The 23,180-nt window shown below is 37.6% G+C and overlaps 1 long non-coding RNA gene across 1 annotated transcript in view; it reads right to left on the bottom strand.

The window, feature by feature from the left end:
• LOC126949666 (uncharacterized) overlaps nt 1-22,075 on the bottom strand; it is a 102,008-nt gene extending 79,933 nt beyond the window's left edge. The window contains exon 1 of the long non-coding RNA XR_007723867.1: nt 21,928-22,075. This is a non-coding gene — a long non-coding RNA (uncharacterized LOC126949666). The remainder of the gene's footprint in view (nt 1-21,927) is intronic.
• Nucleotides 22,076-23,180: the final 1,105 nt, after the last annotated feature.

Here is a 23,180-nt window from a genome sequence, read left to right as displayed (position 1 = left end):
TCCATGCTTGTCAGTGCCCAAAGTCCAGAGGGGGCTGAAGGGGCAGGGGGCTGGCATGTCAGCCCCACCCTGAATGCCTGCAGTATAGCCATTTAAATGGTACTGATTCTTCCTATCCATGAGCACAGGACATTTTTCTATTTGTTTGTGTCTTCTCTGGAGTAGTTTTTAAACAACAGAAATTTATTGCTCACAGTTTCAGAAACTAAAAATTCTAAGACAAAGGCACTGGGAGATTCAGAGTCTGGTGATGGCCCTGCTTTCTAGTTCATTGAGGGCACCTTCTACATGAGTCCTCATGTGGCAGAAGTGGCAAACAAACTCCCTTGGGCGTCTTCTTTTAAGGGACCTCATCTCATTTATGAGGGCTCTGAATTCATGATATGATTGCCTCCCGAAGATCCAATATCTGAATGTCATCATATTGGGAGTTAGGATTTCAATATATAAATTTGTGGATATTCAGACCATAACAGACCTTCCAACCTGCATAGTTATAGCTTAATTAATGTTCACAGTCATCAAAAAATATAAGACTACAGACACAACCACAGTCTTATAAGAATGCTTGCTGGAAACTTTAATTTCCTATCTCCCGTCAGCTTTATGAATAACTGAATAATTGAAAAATAAAAACCAAAAATCTTATTTATTATATATTTTATTGAAAACTGTTTAGCAGCAGATAAATTACAATAGAACCTGGAAATAAAAATGAGAGAAGAATGCAAACTTAAAAACTTATAGAGAAAGTCAAAAAGGAGCAAGTTTTTGAAATCAGATTTTGTGACATGGAAAAAAAAGTCCTTATTTGCCAACAGGATTATTTTGAATAATAAATCTGCCAGTGCCAATCAGAAATACCATTTCTACAATATTTGCTTACCCCTAGTTGCCTATTTTATACATATCAACTCCTTGAGTTAGAGGTATTCATGTCTCTACATGGCAAACGAGTGCATTCTATAGATTAATATGTTTTCTGTTTATGGGCGCAATTCATTCTCAACTTCTGTAATGTCTCAGGTATAATCCATAATATTGAGCAGCTGGTGACAAGTAACATACAAAAATTATATCCTATAATTTCCATATGTTCTGAACGCGGTCTTATCAATAGCTGATAGAACATTTAGCAGCTAGTCAGCTATGGGACTTTCCAACCTAGAAGGCCTCCTCCCCCCTACCATTCAGTATTGTATATCTCAGGGCCTTTTAATCATTTCCCTACATCTTGGTACCTGAAGAACACAGTGAACATATATTCATTGAAAATGTGAAACTACTTGAACTTGATGGTGATCTAGAGTTTCCTTCTCTCTTCTTACTGATATGGGAGTGCTGGGAAAGGAAGAGTGTGGTCCCTTTAAAAGATAGTGATGGGGGAAGGGAAGTGCTGGGTAGAGGAAGGCATGGTCCCTGGCTAGGGCTTTATCCCCGTGGACCTAGGTAAGAACAGGTACTCCTGACTTCATGCCCAAATGTTGCATTTCCCAAGACCACCCTGGTCCACCACCTCCCGTCCGAGGACTATAAAAACCCGAGACCCTAGCAAAGCAGAGACAGAAGTGTCTGGACATTGAGAGGACACATCAGTGGAAGAACACACAAGCGGCTGGTTGTGGAGAGCACGCTGGTGGAAGAGCAGCAGAGAGCTACCTCCACTCAATAAAACTTTGCACTCATTCTCCAAGACCACGTGTGATTGATTCTTCTGGTACCCCAAGGCAAGAACCCCGAGATACAGAAGGACCTCTGTCCTTGCGACAAAGTAGAGGGTCCAACTGAGCTGGTTAACACAAGCTGCCTAGAGAGGGCAAACTATGAGAGCACCCTGTAACACACTCCCACCGGGGCTTCAGGAGCTGTCAACATCCACCCCTGGACACTGCCGTGCGGTCGGAGCCCCACAGCCTGCCCGTCTGTATGCTCCCCTGGAAGTCTGAGCAGCGGGGCACTGAAGAAGCAAGCCACACCCCCATCGCACACGCTGCAAGGGGGACAAGGGAACGTTCCCATTTCACTACCTACTAAACTCATTAAGAATTCACCAAAATGGCCATTATGTCATTGTTACAAGTCTGGTCAAACTCTTTTTATTCTCTAATTGGGCAGCAAGATTTTACTCTTCGATCCACTGCAGCTTCCCATTGATGAATTCCGTTCTTTGAACTGAAGAAACTGTAAGCACAGGAGTACCTGTTTTCAATTTCTACCTTGCATGAACATTTGAAGAAGTTTGACTAAAGATAATAATGTTACACTTTTTTTTTTTTTTGGCTTTACAAATTGGAATTAATCAATGATGTCTTTACTTGATTAAATCTTAAAGCCAATTAATGGCAAACAGTTACTGTGAAATTAGTCAGATACTATAATTTGAAAGAAACTTGCACATGTGATCACACAATTTAATATTTATGAATAATTTTCTCATGACTAAAGAGATACCTGTTAATGGGCTTCTAAAAATGAGATTCAGTAATTATCACTTAAACAACTCATTATCTGTTTCAGAATTTTACCAGTCAAGCTTTTTTCATTTCTAATGCAGAATTAGAGGAGGTTGGAGAGAAACCGTAGCCACTATTCTTTCCATCATAGTTGTCCACTACCTTATGTCAGTTTCCCAAAGGTATGATGGGGTAATCATGGAGGTCGCCTTTGCTTCTGGAAAAAGAAGCTTCATTTAAATTACCTTAGCTAGTATCAATTTTTTTTCAATTCTATTTTAGTCCTTTTCCCCCTGCTGCCACCTCATTGTTTTACAAGTAATGATAAATGTGATAATGAGTAATGACATCTATTCATGGAAAATGTGAAAGGTCTGAAGTTACAGTATTTTTCATTAGGAAAATGTGTCTCTAGCGGAGTCAGGCACCTTGACTTAATCAGCCTAGCTTCAATTCTGTAGAAGAAATGAATTTTCCTTAAATTTCAGAGTCCCCTTCTTCCTCCTCTCCCTAACTTCACTCCTAATAGCTACATAAGCTTGTTCATGGTAGTTTAAGTGTAAAGAAATGTTTCAACTTTTATTTTTATCTATTAAAATGCAAATGATGTAGGGTTTTCTGATTGTTTAATCCCTGGGAGCTTTTGGATATGAAACATTGAGTACATATTTTCAAAGTGAATTCTTAGTATCCTTCATCTGCTCCCTTCCAATATGCAGAATACAATCAATGATTAGTGTTAAACCAGGAAAGCAAGATGTATGTAGAGATTTAAAAGACCTTGCTTTCTTGGTCTCCATTTGGGACTAGCCATATGGTGCACAGAGGCTCTTAAAAACGTGAGGTCGCCCATGTTATTTCTATAGCTCTTCCATATCAGGATTTCAAAGCAATTTATCTCTAAATTGTCATTGATAGTATGTTATTTGACCTCCAACTAAAATAATACTACCTATGTAATTAATGTAAGAAAAATGATCCACCATAAAAGTCTGTCAGTTTTATACAAATACAGCCTTTTGTCAGAGGGTTACTTGAGAAAAAATGGAGAGTTGTTAAACATTTGAATACCACGCATTTATGCTTACAAATATATCTATTATAATATAATATATAATATAGTAACAATATCATACCAAATACATAGGCAAATTTATAATATGAATATTACCAGTTAAACATTCGAATACCACACATTTATGCTTACAAATATATCTATATAGTAACAATAAAATACCAAATGTATAGGCAAATTTGTAATATAAATATTACCAAGATAAAGTTTAAATGCAACAAAAAGGAATGAAATTAATTTTGTTATAGTAGAGAAGTAGGTAAGAATTTTTTTAAAAAAGAAATACAGTATGTACATATATATACATATATGTACACACACATAGTTTTCTTGGCTTCTTAACTTTCACTGAGTAGTATCAACATGCCTTTTTAAGGTAACATCATAATCCAAATATCTCTTTCTGCAAATTCAAGGCAAAACAATATGATATCCATCTTCATTATCTTTCCTTTCTCCTTTCTCATCACCAAAGCTACAGTGTGTTATCCAGATTTGTCCTTTCTTGGCTCATTTCAAGTTTCATCAAACATCACCTATTTTGTGTCTCATGTCCACAAGTCCCCAGTCAATACAGTATGTACCCCCTACTTTAATATGTATGTGGATACACATATTACTCCATGCAATGTCTGGGGAAAAGAGGTTTAAAACCACAACTCTTACCATGACAATTCACTGTCGTGGTAAGAATGCCAGGCAGGCTAGTGTATAAGGTCCTAATAACTAGTACCTTTCTGAGCCCTTGTCTTACTTCTCAAATTAACTAATGTAATGAGCTTTCTACTCTTCCAAAAAGTAAGATCTACTTTGAAGTGTGGATGTTCAAGAACCATGTTCCCAACAGACATCGAAAGCCAAAGCAATAAGCATGTTGTCAATTTTGACTCTTTCAGTGAAGACTCTATCAAACATGGATTCTTGAATTTATCAAAATATCTCATTTTCCGTGATCTTGTTTTCACTTCAACTGCTCGCTGCAAAAAAACAAACAAAAAAAGTCTTAGCTAAATTACTTTTAACCATAATAGTTGCTTTTTGATCCTTACGCATAATACTTGGGTATAAATACCATTGACAAACTTCTCTTTTCCAATCTCTGGCCCAGGATACAGAAAGCCTTTATCATTTCAGACTCATGTGAGCATTTTGCAATCACTTTATGTCCCAGGCAATAAATATTAATTCCAGTAAGTGCTTACTTAAATAAGTTTGTGGCCACTTGCAGAACCCATTATGTAACACCCCCTACAACTCTCTGCCTGCCAAAATATCACACTTCAAACAAGGCTTTTGGTTCAATCAGTGTATCAGCCCAATACATTGCTGCTTCTAGCTTCAACATCCTTCCTTTCTTTCCAGAGGAAGAAGGTGGTAAAGTCGTTTCCTTCCATTGCTGTGAATCAAAAGACATTTGACAATTTGACAAGGGCAACAGAATGCTGCCTGCCTGCAGTCTAGCCAAAACCAAGGAGGAATTTTGCAAGAGTGTTGCAAAATAAAATTCTTCATTCGGAAAGACTTTTATTCAGATAAACAAATTGGTTAACGAACGCAGCTTTAATTGCTCCTAGAGTTTGAAAGGGATTGTTTTTATAATATGCTATTACTTTCACCCAATTCATATTATAAACCATTCAAAGACTTTACACAAAAACTAAATGGAGTATACCTGTAAGAGTAACAACTAGCCTTGAATATAAACTTGAAATTAAGTAAAATTATGTTATATGCTACAAATTAATCAAAAATTAAATATTTATGTAAAATTATATCATTATTTAACTTATCCACTTCTTGATTAATTCATCAATTCACATGTTTTAGAACCACAATTTAACTCTATGCTTATGTCACTTCATTATAACAAGTAGGCTACCTAGAAAAAATAATTAGAAAAATTTTCTATTCTTCATACACAAACAAGAGCTTGCATGATACAGTGAATACTCTAGATAAAGTTATGCCTTTCCCATTAGTAGATGTAAAGATGCAGGGATGAAGAAGAAACTGAAAGTTCCTAAAAATTAGTCCTTATATGCCTGGAAATGTAACCTAACATTCTATCAAAAGAGATCTGTAGTGAATTCATAATAGAGACACTGAAAGCCAAGCACTTAAAACAAATTTAATTTGCCAAAATTTCAAAGTGGAAAAATTTCAGAACCCTTCTGACACTTACCAGTGCCACAGCAATCATGCATTTACTGGCATCATGCATTTGTAGTCTGAAGAAATACAGTAATACTACATGGATTTCTGATGTATTAAAATGTCTTCTTTCCTAGGGCTCTAAGGCAAATGCAGTCTAGGTTGGTTGCCTGAGCTTGAAGCCTTATTACTCAAGTTTGTATTTAGTTAGTACTATATTATTTTGAACTAGAAGTGAGGTTGGTTTTGTAATTGTTAACGATTTGCTTTCTTGTGTACATTTGATCTCCCTAAAAAAGATACAAGTGTACTGAGGACTGGGATGGTATCTTCCATTTCTTTTGCACTGCCCAATTGCATTAGAACCAGACAGTGCTCCCGGTGCCACCATCACAGCTATTCATCAGGACTGAATTAGGAATTCAACCCATTAACTGGTTCCGTGACCCTGGACAACTCATTTCACCTTTTGAGACCGCTGGTGCTTCCCATATCAAACGAGGTGACTACATTCTTTCTAAGATACTTTCCAGTTATAAAATTCTATGATGCTTAACTAAGGAAGCAAGTAAAGGAAGGAAGTTGTATGAATGTGTGGGGAGCCGTGATACCCAAATTCAGATAGACTGCCAAAATCCTTGGCAAAACTATTGATGTGCTGGAAAACCAGAGGGGAGCATTATGAAAAAGCAGGCAGAGACCAGAGAGAAATCTGCTCCTTAGAGCTAGAGCAATGTGGATCCAAATTTGTGAGCTACATGCTTTTCTTTCTTTCTTAAACTGAATTTTCCAATTATGTGCAACCTGGGTGGTAAAAAGCCTAAAGTGTCCAAGTTTAAAGACAAACCTAACAGAACAGCTGAAAATTAGGAAAATTCATAGAAACATGAAAACAACAGAGAGAATGATGCTAATCATTGCCTAGCTCCTCATCTCTGCCCAAATTTAGCAAGCATGGAGGAAATCGAAAGGGGGAGAAGCTTTAAAAGCAACAGTAGGAAGACACTAGAATGGGCTAGAATGATAAACAGCTGTCTACCATGGGAAATGAGTATGGGGCAAAGTTTCTAGATTGATTCTAGGCAATATAACACAATCATAGAACGAAAATCCAATCTTCTGAACAATATGATGATTCTAGAATTGCTACAGTGTGTTACCTATAATATCCAGATTTTAATCCAAAATTAAACTATGTACAAAAAAAAAAAGAAAAAATCAGGAAAGTATGAATCTGTCCCCAGGGTAATAAAAAATATTCCGTTGTGAGTTTTCTAACATTTACCTGAAATAATTCAACTTCAACTCTAAGTAATTGGGATATATGTCAGATACATATCATAATGTCTAGAACAGCTTCTTTAAAAAATACAAAGAGGCTGGGCATGGTGGATCATGCCTGTAATCCCAGCACTTTGGGAGTCCAAGGCAGGCAGATCACTTGAGGCTAAGGGTTTGAGACCAGCCTGGCCAACATGGGAAAACCCTATCTCTACTAAAAATACAAAAAAAAGTAGCCAGTAGATGTGGCTCAGGCCTGTAATCCAAGCTGCTCGGGATACTGAGGCAAGAGAAACACTTGAGCCTGGGAGGTGGAGGTTGCAGTGAGCCAAGATTATGCCACCGAGCCCAAGTCTGGGTGACAGAGCAAGATTCTGTTTGAAAAAATCATAATAAATAAATAAAATAAAATAAAGCTATATTGAGGGGGGCTAAGAGAGAAAGTAGAATATTAAAATTGCCTAATTAACATAAAAAACAGAAAAAGAAGAAAACAAAGGTAAACTAATAAAAAAGTGAATAAGGCAAATAAACCAAAATAAAACAAATGTTGAATAGCAGACCTGAATAGAATTCTATCTTTAATTATGTTAAATATAAATGTACTAAACATGCCAATCAGAAGGCAGAAATCATTAGTCTGGGTTTTCAAGAAGGCGAGACAAACTATATACATGCAGGACAAACTATATGTTGTAAATAAGATACATTTTAAGTAAAAAATACAAAAGTATGTGCTCAAATCTTTGTCCCCTGAAATGGTTTAACTCTAGGTCCCCACCCAAATCTCATCTTGAATTGTAATCCCCATGTGTCGAAGGTGAGATGTGTAATCTCCACGTGTGGAGGGAGGAAGGTGATTGGATCATGGGCGCAGTCTCCCCCATGCTGTTCTTGTGATAGTGAGTGAATTCTCATGAGATCTGATGGTTTTATAAGTGTTGGACCGTTCCTCCTTCACACACTCTTCTCCCTCTTGCCAACTTGTGAAGAAGGTACCTGTTTCCCCTTCCACCATGGTTGTAAGTTTCCTGAGGCCTCCCCAGCCATGCGGAACTGTGAGTCAATTAAAACTCTTTCATTTGTTTACAAATTACCCAGTCTCATGTACTATCTTTATAGCAGTATGAGAATAAACTAATACAACTCCCTATGTTATAATGTTATTTGTCTTCTTATTGAGAAGTCTTTATGTATTCTAGATACAAATACTTTATCAGATATATGTTTTCCAATTGCTTTTTATATTTCTACTTTTCCTCATAGTATCTTTTGAAAAGCAAAAGGTTTAATTTTGTTAGAATCCATTTTATCAATTTTTGTTTTTACAGTTTGAGCACATATGTCAGTAAAGATACACTAGTGTCAATAAACAAAGCATCAGCGAAATGCAAATTAAAACTACAGTTAGTTACTAATATATATCTACTTGAATTACTAAAATTAACAAGTCTGACAATACTAAATGTTGGAGAGGATTTGAAGCAACTCCAACGCTCATATATTGCTGGTGAAAATGTAAAATTTCATAGTCACTTTGGAAAGCAGTTTAATTCTTTATAATAAAGCTAATTGAAAACTTACTGTAGGATATGGTCTGGCTCTGTGTCCCCACCCAAATCTCATCTCTAATTGTAATCCCTACATGTTGAGGGAAGAACCTAGTGGGAGGTGACTGGATTATGGGGGCAGTTTCCCTGTGCTGTCCCCATGATAGTGGGGGAGTTCTCATGACATCTTGTTGTTTGATAAGTGTCTGGCAGTTTCCCCTGAATGCTTTCGGTCTCCTGCTGCCATATAAAATGTGCCTTGCTTCCCCCTTTGCCTTTCACCATGATTCTAAATTTCCTGAGGCTTCCCCAGTCATGCAAAACTGATAGTCAATTAAACCTCTTTTCTTCATAAATTACAGTCCCATGTAGTATCTTTATAGCAGTGGGAAAACAGACTAATACACCATATAATAGCATTTCTACTACTAGAAATTTAGCCTCTCTAAAAAACCCACTCATATCCACACAAACACTTGCAAACAAATATTTGCAGCAAACTGTATTCATAATAACCAAATGTATAAATAATCCAAATGCCCATTAACTGGTGAGTAAGTTTTAAAATTGTGGTATGTAGAAAGAAATAATATTTAGCAATTTTAAAAACTGCTTATGTATAAACAACACAGATAATCTCAAAAATATTGTGCTAAGTGAAAAAAGTCAGACCCAAAGGCTATATGCTGTATAGTTCCATTTATGTGGAATTATGGAGACAACAAAGTATAATAACATAAGGGTAGGGTGGGTTAAGGAATTGACTTCAATGGGGCATTAAGAGAATTTTTGGGGGAAGATTGAAATGTTCTATATCATAATTGTTGCATTAATTGTACTACTCTATATATTTTTCAAAACTCAAAGTGCATACTTCAAACTTTTGAATTTTGTTGTAAGTAAACAACACCTCAATGCAAAAAAAAAAAAATTAAATGTTTAAATTGACGAGCTTGATAAACAATGAGTGAAGAAGAAATAGAAAACCTGAATAGAGCTTCAATCATGAAGAGTTTGATTTCATAAAGTTGCATTCCTTCAACAACACTGAGAAAGAAATTCTAAAACTTAAAAATGGAAACAGAGTCCAGACAGCTTTACAAGGGAGTTCATTTGATTTTACAGCAAGATCAGCAAGGGAAAAAAAATGCATCAAAGTCTAGAAAGTCCAGGCAAAAGCTCCCTTCCAGGTAGGTCTTAGAATAGATGGCATAGAACTCATTCTTTGTTCTAGCAACAAAATGCTGCAATATGTGTGCTGTGATTTTGCCCGGGATAGCCCACTTGAGATTGAGAGTTCAAGGTTTTTACTGGCGGACTGGTCACATCGGAACTTTCTCCCGGTGTAGCCAGGAATGATTATCAAAGTTCTAGGCTCCTGGGAGGAAAGCAGGTATTTACCATCAATCACACTGTTTGCACAGTCTAGGCAAGGAGGGCTCAGTGACCGAGGCATACAAGACAGCCGGATTCTTTAGTAACAAAGGGAAAATTCCAAAGTCAAGTTTTCACACACCAGCCAAGGATTAGCAAGCCCTTGGAAGAGCAACATCAGACCTGCTACATTAATTCTTTCCTACACCACAGCGGAGGCACTTCCTTTCTTTAGCTGCAGTTAAATCTAGTCGGATTTTTTTTCCTAAAACTTGCAGAAATGGCCTAAGTCCTCCTCAGAGAAACTGATCACCAGCCAACCAGCTTCATCTCCTGAAAGGTTGGTTTCACCTCCACAAGTTTCTTCAAAAAACCTTTTTATTTTAGTAATTCTAATCCTTCTCTTTCTTCACTAAGGCTAGGAGGGCGTCACTGCTGCCTGCGATTGCTATTTCCACAACCTAATGGTTTTTTTAATATTTTTTCCTCTTCTGAGTGACATTAACAACCACTTTTTAAATATTTGTATGGAATCACATGTGCTGAAATAACTTCTGTGGTTGTTTCGGATGCTGACTAATAAAAGAGCAGAGGCATCTTCCTTTGGCAAAAGTTACTAACAAATAGGAACCAATAACATATGTTCATTCATTATTCTCTGTTTTTGGTACTAGATTTGTGGTTTGAGGCAGCTGTGACAGTGCCAGCAAATTTATTTATCTGACCTCTGATGACACCTGAGGTAGGTGATCATGAAATGAAATTTCAGCATCACCCCTCATCCCCAAAATGCTCTCCTCCAGCCCTTCCAATGACCTTTCAAGTGCCTGTTACATGCTTCCCTCCTTATAATATCTAGAATGATTTTTGTTTCCTGAACTAAATTCTAATAGATATATAGGCGATTTATCAAAAGAGTGCAGTAAACAACATGCTCAGTAGTGAAACTTTAAAATTATTCCTTATCAAATCAGGTGTGAGGAAAGCATGCTCCCTCCCACCATTTCTACACAACATTGCATTGGAAGCAATGGAGCTGAAGAAGTAAGTGGAAAATGACTGGCAGGGAAGGGAACAAAATTGTAATTATTTGCGACTGATAAGATAATCTACATAAAACCCCCAAACATAGCTTTATGGAAAATTAGTATGTATCACAAAGGTTACTACAGACATAAATAAATTTGATGCTATGCTGTGTCTACTTTTGTAAGATAGGAAGAATGTATCTGAAATGTTTTAGTAACCTTTTTTCAAAAGCAGATGAAATTGCATCCAAAATCATCAATGACTGAAGAAGTCTAATAGGGTTTACTTCTAGAAGGTTCCAGGTGAATGGATACAGCCTTGAACTAATTGCACAAAAGAAATTGTGCCTATAAGCAGGTCAATTAGCTTGTTTCACTAGAACACAGTTAAAAAGTAGTTCTCCAATCACTTTGATTTTCAGAAGAGCTATGAGCTTGATTCTTAATGCTTATTTAACAATAGTTGAGCTTTAATAGTTAATTTGAAATTTTAAAACCATAAAACTTTATAGAAAATGAATACCAAAAGTAAAGAATCTGTTATGACCACAGTCACTGCAGATAGGAATTTTATCTCTCTGCTGTAAATCGCGAAATCCTGCCCTCAACCATAATTTACGAACATGGCCATTTCAAAGATGTACCTCCATGACATTTCCCTGGATTTCTCCACGTAGGAATTTCAACGGTTATTCTCTGTAGGTAATTGCAGCTTCCAGAATAACCCCAGGTCACTGAAACACCTTGGCTCTACAAACAACCCATTATTAGACAGATTACATCAAAAAAATCCATCCTGCTACTGCTGTGGAGATGTGACTTCATGACATTGAAGAAAAAAAAAACATGCAAAGAGGTTTCCGGAGTCTCTGTGGTGAAGGTAGTGCTCCATGGACACATTTTATTGAATCACACTTAATGAATGAGTCTCACTCCTTGGTTTTCTTCATTCTCCCTGTCTCATAGAATTCTTCTAGGGAGATATATATATATACACACACATACAGAGAGAGAGAGAGAGAAAGAGAGAGATGGAGAGAGAGATAGTGGCTGTGAATTAACATTTCTTCTCTAAAAACACAAAACTTGGTTTCTACTATCATATACTTAATACAAAACTCCCACAGTTCTTCTATGACCATTGTCTCCATCGGGGTCTGGTAAGAGGATGGAAAACATATGAGATTTTGAACAGGGAGAATGTAATGTAAATAATTGTCAACCAGGTATGAAGCTGTGAACCAGGAACTGAAAAGATAAAAAGAGGACGCTAATGTATCATGGAGGCAGCAAATGTAGGAAGCAGATACCGTCCTTATGGTTAAAAAATCTAAGGGACATGGTTGGATTTATTACAATTTAGAAACCTGGAGGAGGGGTCTTGCATAACTGAAACCCAGGGCTTTGAGGAGGGCTACTGGTTCAGTTGCCCAACAGACACTGGTGTCTCTGAGCTTGGAAGAGCAGTCCCAAGGGGCTGAGACCCGGACTTTAGAAAACAGGATACTGTTAGCAGATGCTGGTGATTGTTAGCTGTGACACAGTGCGACTTGTTTCACAAGTGTTTAAAAAACTGTCAACTGAATTCAGCTACCGCATACGGAATAACTACTGCTGCCAGGGTGAAGAAGCACTGCCAAGACGATGCTTACAAGAACTGCAAATGGACAGGAAGTCGACACGGAGTAAAGAAGAAAGACCTGGTTCCTTCTTTCTCCTCCAGTCCTAGTCTCCCTCTTGTGCCCCCTTTTGGCAGAGCATAACGGGAAATCAGGGAGCAAAGCAAGAAATAGTGTTTGCAGAGTTCCAGCTTCAGCATCATGAAGCAATTTTAGAAATGTGGTTTGAGCCGAGAGACAATAGCTGAGTAAGTGGCACAGCCATACACAGAAAAGTCTTCTGAAATAACTGAAAATTGGTTCATGATTAGTTACACTATGGTATAGCTAAACTGCTTATGTAGTTTTGTAACTTGCTAAGAAGCTGTATAATTCAGCATAGTCTCATAGTTTTAACAAAGAGAAAGAGATAAGAATTCAGTTTCCACTCCCCGTTCATTATGGAACACAAGGAGATACACTGTGCATCCAAAAGTCCACTTTGATTCTTGTTTGAGAAATACTGAACCAGCTTGTGGCTTCCAAAAATAAAATTAGTAAAATAAATGGACAAACATGTAAAAGACACAAAATTAGAACATTCATACCCTCCAAATCAGACCAAATAAACCTTATCGCAAATGATATTTCTAAACAATATACCCACTCCCAATGCCCCTCTACCTCCTGACACATACTTAATAGCAACTAGAATTTCTAACTTCCACTACACCAAAAAATTTATTACCATAATTTATAATAATAAATAATTAAGGACATCTGCCTATTGACTTTCTTATCTAGAATGTAATCCATTTTTTTAATTTTTATTTTAGGCTCAGGGTTACACGTGTACAGTTTGTTACACAGGTAAACTCATGTCACAAAGATTTGTTGTACAGATTATTTCATCACCCAGGTACTACGCCTCGTATCCAGTGGTTATTTTTTCTGATCCTGTTCACCCTCCCTGCTCAGTTAAATGCTAATATCTGTTGTTTTTCTCTTCACCGAAAGGTTTTTAAAACCTGGTTTTGGCCAGTCTGTGAAACCATGTGCTGCCAATCTTGTTGAAAATTTAATTCACATTTCTATGCAGGACAGAAGTTTGGTTATGTGCACCATTTATGCTCTAAAATATGCTCTATCCTTCCTATAGAAAATTCATTCCTAAAAAGTATCCCTAGGGAGATAGTTATATACATATAAAATAGATTTAGCCTGAGATTATTTTATCAGTGTTTTTTTAAAATAAAGCAGATGAATATAAAGCTAAAAGTTTTGCATAGAATCCTGGTTAAATCAGCTATACATGTCATGAAACACTATGCAGTCAGTAAACATGACTAATTAGACATGCCTTTGATTAACATAGAACAAGCTATAAAACATACATTCATTCAAAAAATATACACTGAGTATCTGCATTGGCCAATGTACCAAATACTGACAGAAAAAAAGTCCCCATTGGTGTAAAACTTGACATATGTTCATATGAACACACATGCATACACACACACAGGCGTCTGGTGAGACCTTCTAAAAAATATTGAGTCATTCGCTAAAAAATATAGCGATTTTCTCCCAGCGGGGCACTATAGCTGATTTTTACTTTGGTCTTTTATGTCATATATTAGCATGAAATTATTTTACAAAAACAATATAGGCCTTTAAAAAATCTTATACCTATTCAAAATCGAGGGCAAAGACGATTACTACCACTAAACCTTACAAGGGTTACTGACTGAATGCAATTTCCTTTCTCTCAGAATTACTCTATCATTTGGTGAGTATCATTTTGGGGAATTCAGAATACATTGGATTCTGAATTATAATTAGTTTTGAATTTGTCTCTCCTTGAGGATAGTGATACTGTCTCGTATAACTTTTTGTCACCTATAACACCTGAAGTAGAGCTTAGACGCTTTTGGCGTGTGCTTAATAAATAATGTGTTACATGTCTAATTTCACTCACCACCGAATTGTACTGGGCATTAGTCAGGGTAACCGCTTTGTAACTGCTTTGCCCATAGAGTTTATAGGTTATCATGTGCTACTTATAGCCCATGTTGAAGAGCAGCCTTAAAGAGCTATGTTTTGTAATATATAACCCCGATCTCCAGACACAGCTGATTGTATTGAGGGTGAATACTTGACTCAAAGGCAGCCAATCCAAAGCATGGCCAGAGCATGACCTGGAATGCAAATGTGATCAATAGGCTACTCATAAGATAAAAAAAAAATCAAACTGGTTAATAAACCTGTAGAACCTTTTCTGCTTTATTAGCAGTGAAAATGCAAGCTAAAAAAAGAGACAGACATGATTTTATTCCCACTGGATTGTTGAAAATTAGGAGTGACAAGTCTCATTATTGAAAATAAGAAGGGTGACAATATCTCATATTGAAAAGAATAAAGGGAAATGGTCACCTCCACACCCCATGGGTGGGAATATAAAAATTATTAAGGCAATTTGACAGCATCTATCTGCATTTACATTATGCTCACCACCTTTTAACCCAGTTAGTCTACTCCAGGAATACAACTTGCAAAATTAGCCACATGTGCACAAAGATGAGGCAAGGATTTTCGTTGTAATGTTCATAGGAGATACATTTGACATATTTCCATCATTAGGAAAGAAGGGTGAAGTAGGATATGCTATTTTCATTCACTTAGCAAACTATCACAAGAACAGAAAACCAAACACCGCATGTTCTCACTCATAGGTGGGAACTGAACAATGAGATCACTCGGACTCAGGAAGGGGAACATCACACACCGGGGCCTATCATGGGGAGGGGGGAGGGGGAAAGGGGGGAGGGGGGAGGTGGGAGGGATTGCATTGGGAGTTATACCTGATGTAAATGATGAGTTGATGGGTGCAGCACAGCAACAAGGCACAAGTATACATATGTAACAAACCTGCACGTTATGCACATGTACCCTACAACTTAAAGTATAATAATAATAAATAAATTAAAAAAAAAAAAAAAAAAAAGAAAAAAAGGCAGGGATTCAACAGAATTAAAATCAAACCCAACATCCTTACTTTGAACTGCAGTCCCATATAATTTGGTCCCTGCATTTCTGAACTCATCTCTTCTCTCCTTCCCCACCACTCACCTGCTTCAGAACTCACTGGCATTTGCCCTTACTTATTCCTCTGCTCGTGTTATATCTCCAGCCATTCTCAAGGCTGATTCATTCTCTCCAGCGTCTCTGGTTAAATGTCACCCCCAGGGAGAACTTTCCTCACCAACCTGACCTCAAACCTCTCTACATTTTATCTCTTTTTATTTTTCTTTGTCTAATTTACCTTCTCTTGACATTATATTAAATATTGAGCCACATTTTTTAATGTCCAGATCTTTCACTAGAATCAAAACTTTTATGGGCAAACAATTTATCTATTATTCATCACTAAATCCCCAATGCCTAGAATGATATCTTGTAAAGAATAAATGTATGTTTGATAAATTCATTTATTCTACAAACGTATACGATAGAACTGTGTATTTTAGCATAGAAAAATATCTAAGATCTATTGGTGTTGCCAAAAAGACACAAATGATATAGTCACATTTATGTTAAGAATATGTGTGTATTTATTTATATATAGGACTGTGTATGTGTTTGACACACACATGCATGTAATTATCTAAAGAACTAAAATTATATATATCAAATTGTTATCTCTGCCAAGGATAGTGCCTATTGGAAGTAAGAAAATGCAATTTTGACATTGTACTGTACATATTTCTGTATTCATTTTATGTTTTTACAAGAATAAATTTATATACTTCTCATGAAACAAAAGAAAGAAAAGTAACTACTAATAATAACAAATGACATTTGAAGCTCTTATAATAGGCAATACTTTGAGCATTACAGATGTATTAACTCATTTAATCATCACAACAGCCCTAGAGAATATATTACTATTATTAATGTTAATATTACTATTTCAATTAGAGAAGAAGCCAAAGCATAGAAGAGCTAAGTAGCTTACTCAAGATTGCACAACTTCCAGGTAGCAAAACGAAAGAAGGAAATAAAGAAGGAAAGAACGAAAAGGAGGTAGGATGGGATGAACAGAAGAAGAAAGTATTCATTAATCAGTTGATTTATCAGACTGAAAATGCCAAATGAAAAGTGGTTAAAGTTGTGAATGCCTACTATGCAAAATTTCAGGTTATTTGAAAGAGAATGAAATGTCAGGAAGATTTTCAGCTCTTGTCTTGGGGTGTACAGCTCTTCCAGAATTCCCAAGATTCAGTTTTTCTTGATTCCTACATATGTGTCCTGAGAAAAACCTGTGGCACACAATGACTTGAGCGAGGCTCTGTTCTTTGCCTCAATACCTTAAAGCAGAATGGATGTTTTTGACCTACAGAAATAATGCCATGTGTGAGAAAAGGTGACTTATTTCCCAAGTCTGTTAAAGAGGAGAAATTACCAAAGGAAACTTAATAGTGGTCAGCAAAACAGAGACAGTTTAGAAATTTTCAAGAGATCATCGAAACAATCTGTGTGTGTGCACGTGTGTGTGACTATGCACTGATGCTTTTTTTGGCTTTCTTTCTTTTGTAAGCTTACCTGATTGGTCATTCGCTTTTTAAAATCCTGCAGTTAAGTATAACCTTATTGGGTGAATATAAGGGCATAAAAAAAAACAAGAACAATGCAGGAGAAGACATGAGAAAAAATGTGCCCGATGTTGAATTAAAATGCTTCTTTCTTCTGAACTTTCTTACTCAAATTCTGTAATTTGGGTAAGACAGATTCCATTTAGCACTGCATTTTATTTCCTTTAGAGCTTCTCCATGTGATGAAAGAGAGATTATGGGTGAACATTTGAGATAAACATGGTACTAGGTCTCCTCCTCTCTCTTTATTTATTAAAAGAATGGATCGTTTATTTATTTAAGACTAATATAGGATTGTATCTGTAATTCGTTTATCAACTTTAACGTTTCATTTGAGATCTAACAGAGATGGATCATTGGGTCATCATAATCTTTTAATTAGAAATACTATGTTAAGTGTACCCTTAAATGAACCCTAAAAATGTTCCTGGATTTCAACGACAGGTGTTACATTACAAAGCAAGTTAGTTTACTGACGATTTCAAGATTGCCTTGTGGTTTTTATGCTTCAGAGCATGAGATTTATTGGTAGTGACACAGGATTAAACCTGAGGATATATGATTACAAACGTCCACGTGGCAAAGCTTGGCTTTCAAAATTCAAATTGTCTACAAAGTAGAAACTGCTATTTTTTGAAAGCCAAAGTAAAAAGTAAAAAATAAAGTATCATATCTCATTTATAGATCTTGTTCCTTCCTCTGAAAGATACTGAAAGCTTAGGTAGCAGAGTTGTTTTAAAGTATATTCTCTTTTACATTTAGGCAAAGATATGATTTAAGAGCGTGCTCGTCACTATAGCCATGCCTTTTATGCTGTGAGCTATTGAAATATGAATACACCACTAATTCTTTGCAACTACCAGACTGTAAATCAAACATGCCACTTAGTAAACGACCCTTATTCTTCATTTCTGTTCCTTATTAAAGAGTACTAGCTATTTGTGGAAACCACAAGAAAACATAGAAAGTTTGGAGAAAAATGTTTTAATCTGTCATTCCCCTAAGGCAATTTGCATCCTTTGAAGCTCTCTCTGTGTAATGAAACAAACAACTAGTAGGAAGGTGAAAATTTTACTCAAACAGTTTTTTAGAGTTTACATTTTTGTTTTTTTCATGGAGCGCTAAGTAATTGATGTTATTTTTCCTCATTGAATTCTCCAGTTGTTTTAATGATAGGTAATTAGAAAGAAAAATTCACTAAGAAATAAAATGGTTTCACAAAGTGATGAATTATAAAGATAATTTCTCTTGAGATACAGTAAATTTAGCAGTGACACTAAAAAATTAATTCAGCCCAATCATAATAATAACAACTCCCATTTACTGAATATTTACTATGCACTGGCCACTCATCTGGCCCACTCAGAGCTGAGAATCCATTGGCTTCAGCAACAAGCAAGTCATTGCTGTTTGCCAAGATCACTTTCAGGAGAGTGGGGCTAGAAGCCAGGTTTCAATGGATTAAGAAGGAATGGGAAAGGAGAAAGTAGAAACAGCTATTATGGACACAAAATTACCCATGAAGAGAAAAAAGAAATTCCGCAGAAGCTGACGGGAAATATGGAATTTAATAAGAAAAGTATTTTGTTTTTGTTGTTGTTGTTGTTGTTGTTGTTGTTTTAAGATAGGAGAGAACTGAGCACATACGAATGAAACCTGGAATAGCACTCTGAAAGTACAGAAAGGAAATAAGATAATCTACTGGGCAAGGCAACTAAGGGATTAGGAAGAGGAGGAGGGTTTCAGGAAATGATATCCCCTCTGTATTTCAGATTTCACTGAACCCTACTGGACGTATTTATCCTTGGGGATCTTATAAGCACCTCAACTCATCAACTCCACCTCCACCCCCAAACCCTCGGATTTTGCTTTCTTTCTTGAAAAATTGCACCATTATCCACCTACATTCCTAAACCAAAAATCTAGACCTGATGCTGGATCATCCCTTTTTCTATCCCTGCATCTTATTACCAACTTATGTTCATTTTATCTTTTAAAAATAGGTATTTTGGGGCCGGGCGCCGTGGCTCAAGCCTGTAATCCCAGCACTTTGGGAGGCTGAGACGGGCGGATCATGAGGTCAGGAGATCGAGACCATCCTGGCTAACACGGTGAAACCCCGTCTCTACTAAAAAAAAATACAAAAAAATAGCCGGGCGAGGTGGCGGGCGCCTGTAGTCCCAGCTACTGGGGAGGCTGAGGCAGGAGAATGGCGGGAACCCACGAGGCGGAGTTTGCAGTGAGCTGAGATCCCGCCACTGCACTCCAGCCTGGGCAACAGAGCGAGACTCCATCTCAAAAAAAAAAAAATAGGTATTTTAATAACAGATGCTGGTAAGGCTGTGGAGAAATAGGAATGCTTTTACATTGTTGGTGGGAATGTAAATTAGTTCAAGCACTGTGGGAGACAGTGTGGCAATTCCTCAAGGATCTAGAACTAGAAATACCATTTGATCCAGCAATCCCATTACTGGGTATATAACCAAGGAAATAGAAATCATATTATTATAAATATACATGCACACGTATGTTCACTCTAGCACTAGTCTTAATAGCAAAGACATGGAATCAACCCACATGCTCATCAATGATAGACTGAATAAAGAAAATATGGTACATATACACCATGGAATACTATGCAGCCCTGAAAAGAAATGAGACCATGTTCTTTGCAGGGACATGGATGGAGCTGGAAGCCATTATCCTCAGCAAACTAACACAAGAACAGAAAACCAAACACCACATGCTCTCACTTATAAGTGGGAACTGAACAATGACAACATATAAACACAGGGAAGGGGACAATACACACTAGGGCCTGTTGGGGGGGGTAGGGGGAGGGAGAGCATTAGGATACGTAGCTAATGCATGAGAGGCTTAATACCTAGGTGATGGGTTGATAGGTGCTGCAAACCACCATGGCACATGTTTACATATGTAACAAACCTGCATGTCCCATACATGTATCCTAGAACTTACAAGGAAAGAAAATAAAATTTTTAAAAGTAGATATTTTATTTCTTCTGAAGATTTTTTCCTGTATATCCAAGATTTAAATATTCAAGTCCAGGTTAGGTGTCCTATAATATCCATTGGAATCTCATCAGAAAAACTACTCTAGGTATTCCAGCCTAAGGGATTTAATACAAGGAAATAACTGTACAGAGGAAGAAAGAATTGAGAAGTTGAGGCAACTGAGTGAATAACACAAGAGAGCAAACTACCACCTCTAGAGTTTGAGGAACCAGTAGAAGTATCATTACTAGAAACAATGGTAAAGTGGTTCATGCTTAACACCCAGCTGTCTGGGGATAAACAAAACTTTACTGCCAATTTCTGTGGTGTTAATATCATACCATGGCTGATTTCAAGATACCAACATTTCACTAAACGCAGAGCTGGGAAGAGATGAAGAGATTCAGCTCTTATGAGTTCACACACCAGAAACCAGAAGCTGAGCCTGTCAAGCAGAATTTGGAGCCGTGCAAAAGAGGCTGCTGTTTCCAAAATGCTGCCTGAGTAGAGCAAGAGGACAAGTACATTGGCTTCTACAGTCCTCCCATCTTTCATTCTCCTTTTGATTCCTTCCTTCTGTCAAACTCAGCCAAAATCGTGCCAAGCCTGGGAAATGTAGCCTGAAAGTTTATGTCTCTGAGATACAGAGCAGAGCTGCAGTAGGGCAAGGAATGGATTCAAGAACCAATGGTTAAAAGACTGACACCCACACCTAAGGGCTCTTGGAGAACTTCTACCTCCATTATAACTCATCTATATGTTCTGTGAAGACGGGGACCACTGCATAGCCCAGAGGCTAACATTCATCAAGCATCAATAAATATTTTACAGAATAAATGAATGATTTATTAGCAAATATAATGTCAGCATTTAATAATCAGAAAATCTGTGCTTCTTTGTGTATATATGACTTCCTATGAAATTGCCACATTTCTTGGTATAGTGGAGCTATAACTTGTCAAAATAGCACACACAAGTATTATGGTGTTTGACCTTCTCTAATAATTCTCATTTGTGCCTTATCCCTTTCATCCCATCCCATACAGTTTGTTGGAAAACTGAAAGCTGTTGTTTGATCTGAGGGCTCTTGTAATTTAAACATTCCCAAATTATTTACAAATTGACGTCTTAAGAATTATCACTAACCTGGTATATTCTACAAGTTCTCTATCCATCTGGGACATCCATCCATTACCTCTCCATCTGGCAACTCCAAAGCCCTTAGTTAGAATCTTCATCTCTATTGCTAGTTCCTGCCGACGGACAAACTGTTTCAATTTCCACCAGTCCTATGTCTGGTCCGACTTCTGTTTCTAGCTACAGTCAACAGAGTCAAATGTGTTCCATTTGAAGGACCATATTTGTAGTAGAATTTTCCTGTGGATCTAATCCCAATGGTGCCTTTGATTCATGTGCCTGCCTTTGTTCAAATATATATTTAGATTGATTTATAAATCTTGCCAAATATGAGCAAAGTTGGAAATCTGTTAAAGTAGTATGGATAGATTTAATCACTAGTATATTATTGCAATAAAAAGTCCAGCCTGACTTGAACTCAGATTTGATTTGTATAGAAGCAACAGAGTGTTTTAAAGGGGGAATTAAGAAACAGGGAGGTGGAAAGGCAGAGCAAGATAACGAATAGAAGCCTCCACCAATTGTTCTTCCTGTAAGAACACCAACTTTGACAATTCTCTACACACAGAAAAAGCACCTACATAAGAACCGACAATCAAGAAAGCGATCACAGTACCTGGTTTTAACTTCATATTGCTGAAAGAAGAACTGAAGAAGGTGGAAAACACGGTCTTGAATGGCTGAGCCACCTCTCTCCCATCCCCCAGCAATGGATGTGTGGTGTGGAGAGAGAATCTGTGCACTTGTGGGAGGGAGAGCACAGTGATTGTTCAACTTTGCATTGAAACTCAGTGCGGCCAATACCAGGCAGAGCTCAGTGGATGCCCACAAAGGGAGCATTCAGACCAGCTCTATCAGGAGAAGAATTGTCCATTTCAGCAGTTGGAGCTTGAGTTTCAGCAATCCTCATCATCATGGGCTAAGGGGCTCTGGGGTTCTGAAATAACTTTTTTGTTTTTTGAGATGGAGTTTTTTGCTCTTGTTGCCCAGGCTGGAGTGCAATGTTGCGATCTTGGCTCACTGCAACCTCCACCTCCTGGGTTCAAGAGATTTTCCTGCCTCAGCCTCCTGAATAGCTGGGATTACAAGCACCCACTACCACAGTCAGCTAATTTTTTATGTTTTTAGTAGAGACAGGGTTTCACCATGTTGTCCAGGCTGATTTTGAACTCCTGACCTCAGATGATCCACCCACCTCAGTCTCTCAAAGTGCTGGGATTACAGGCATGAGCCACCACGCACAGCCCTAAATTAACTCTAAAGCCTGTCTAGATCACAAGGACTGCAACTCCTAGGCAGGTCCTACTGCCGTGCTGGCCTCGGAGCCAGTGGACTTGGAGGGGCACATGACCTACTGAGGCACCAGTTAGGATGGCTAAGGCAGTGCTCGCATCACCCCTCCCCCAGCCTCAGGCAGCACAGTGTGCAGCTCCAAAAGAGACCCTTTCTTTTAATTGAGGAGAAGAGAGGGAAGAGTAATGAGGACTTTGTCTTGCAGCTTGTATTCCAGCCCAGCCACTTTAGAATAAGGCATCAGGCAGAGCCCTGAGTCTCCTCTTCCAGGCCCTAGCTCCTGGATAGCATTTCCAGACATACCGTGGGCCAGAAGGGACTCTACTGCCCTGCAGGGAAGGACCCAGACCTGGTAGAATTCATCACCTGCTCACTAAAGAGACCTTGGGCTCTGAATAATCAGCAGCAGTAACTAGATAGTACACACCATAGGCCTTGGGGCGAGGCTCCTCTGCTTGTGGAAAGGGGAGAAAAGAGTGGGAAGAACTGCATCTCATGGTTTGAGTGCCAGCTCAGCTGCAGTATAAAAGAACACCAGGTAGATTTCTAAGTCTTCCAACTCCAGGCCCTGGCTCC

This window comes from Macaca thibetana, chromosome 3 (genome assembly GCF_024542745.1).
Source record: "Macaca thibetana thibetana isolate TM-01 chromosome 3, ASM2454274v1, whole genome shotgun sequence".
NCBI lineage: Eukaryota > Metazoa > Chordata > Mammalia > Primates > Cercopithecidae > Macaca > Macaca thibetana.
Note: the sequence above shows the minus strand (reverse complement) of the source record. Positions and strands in the feature narration are given on the sequence as shown.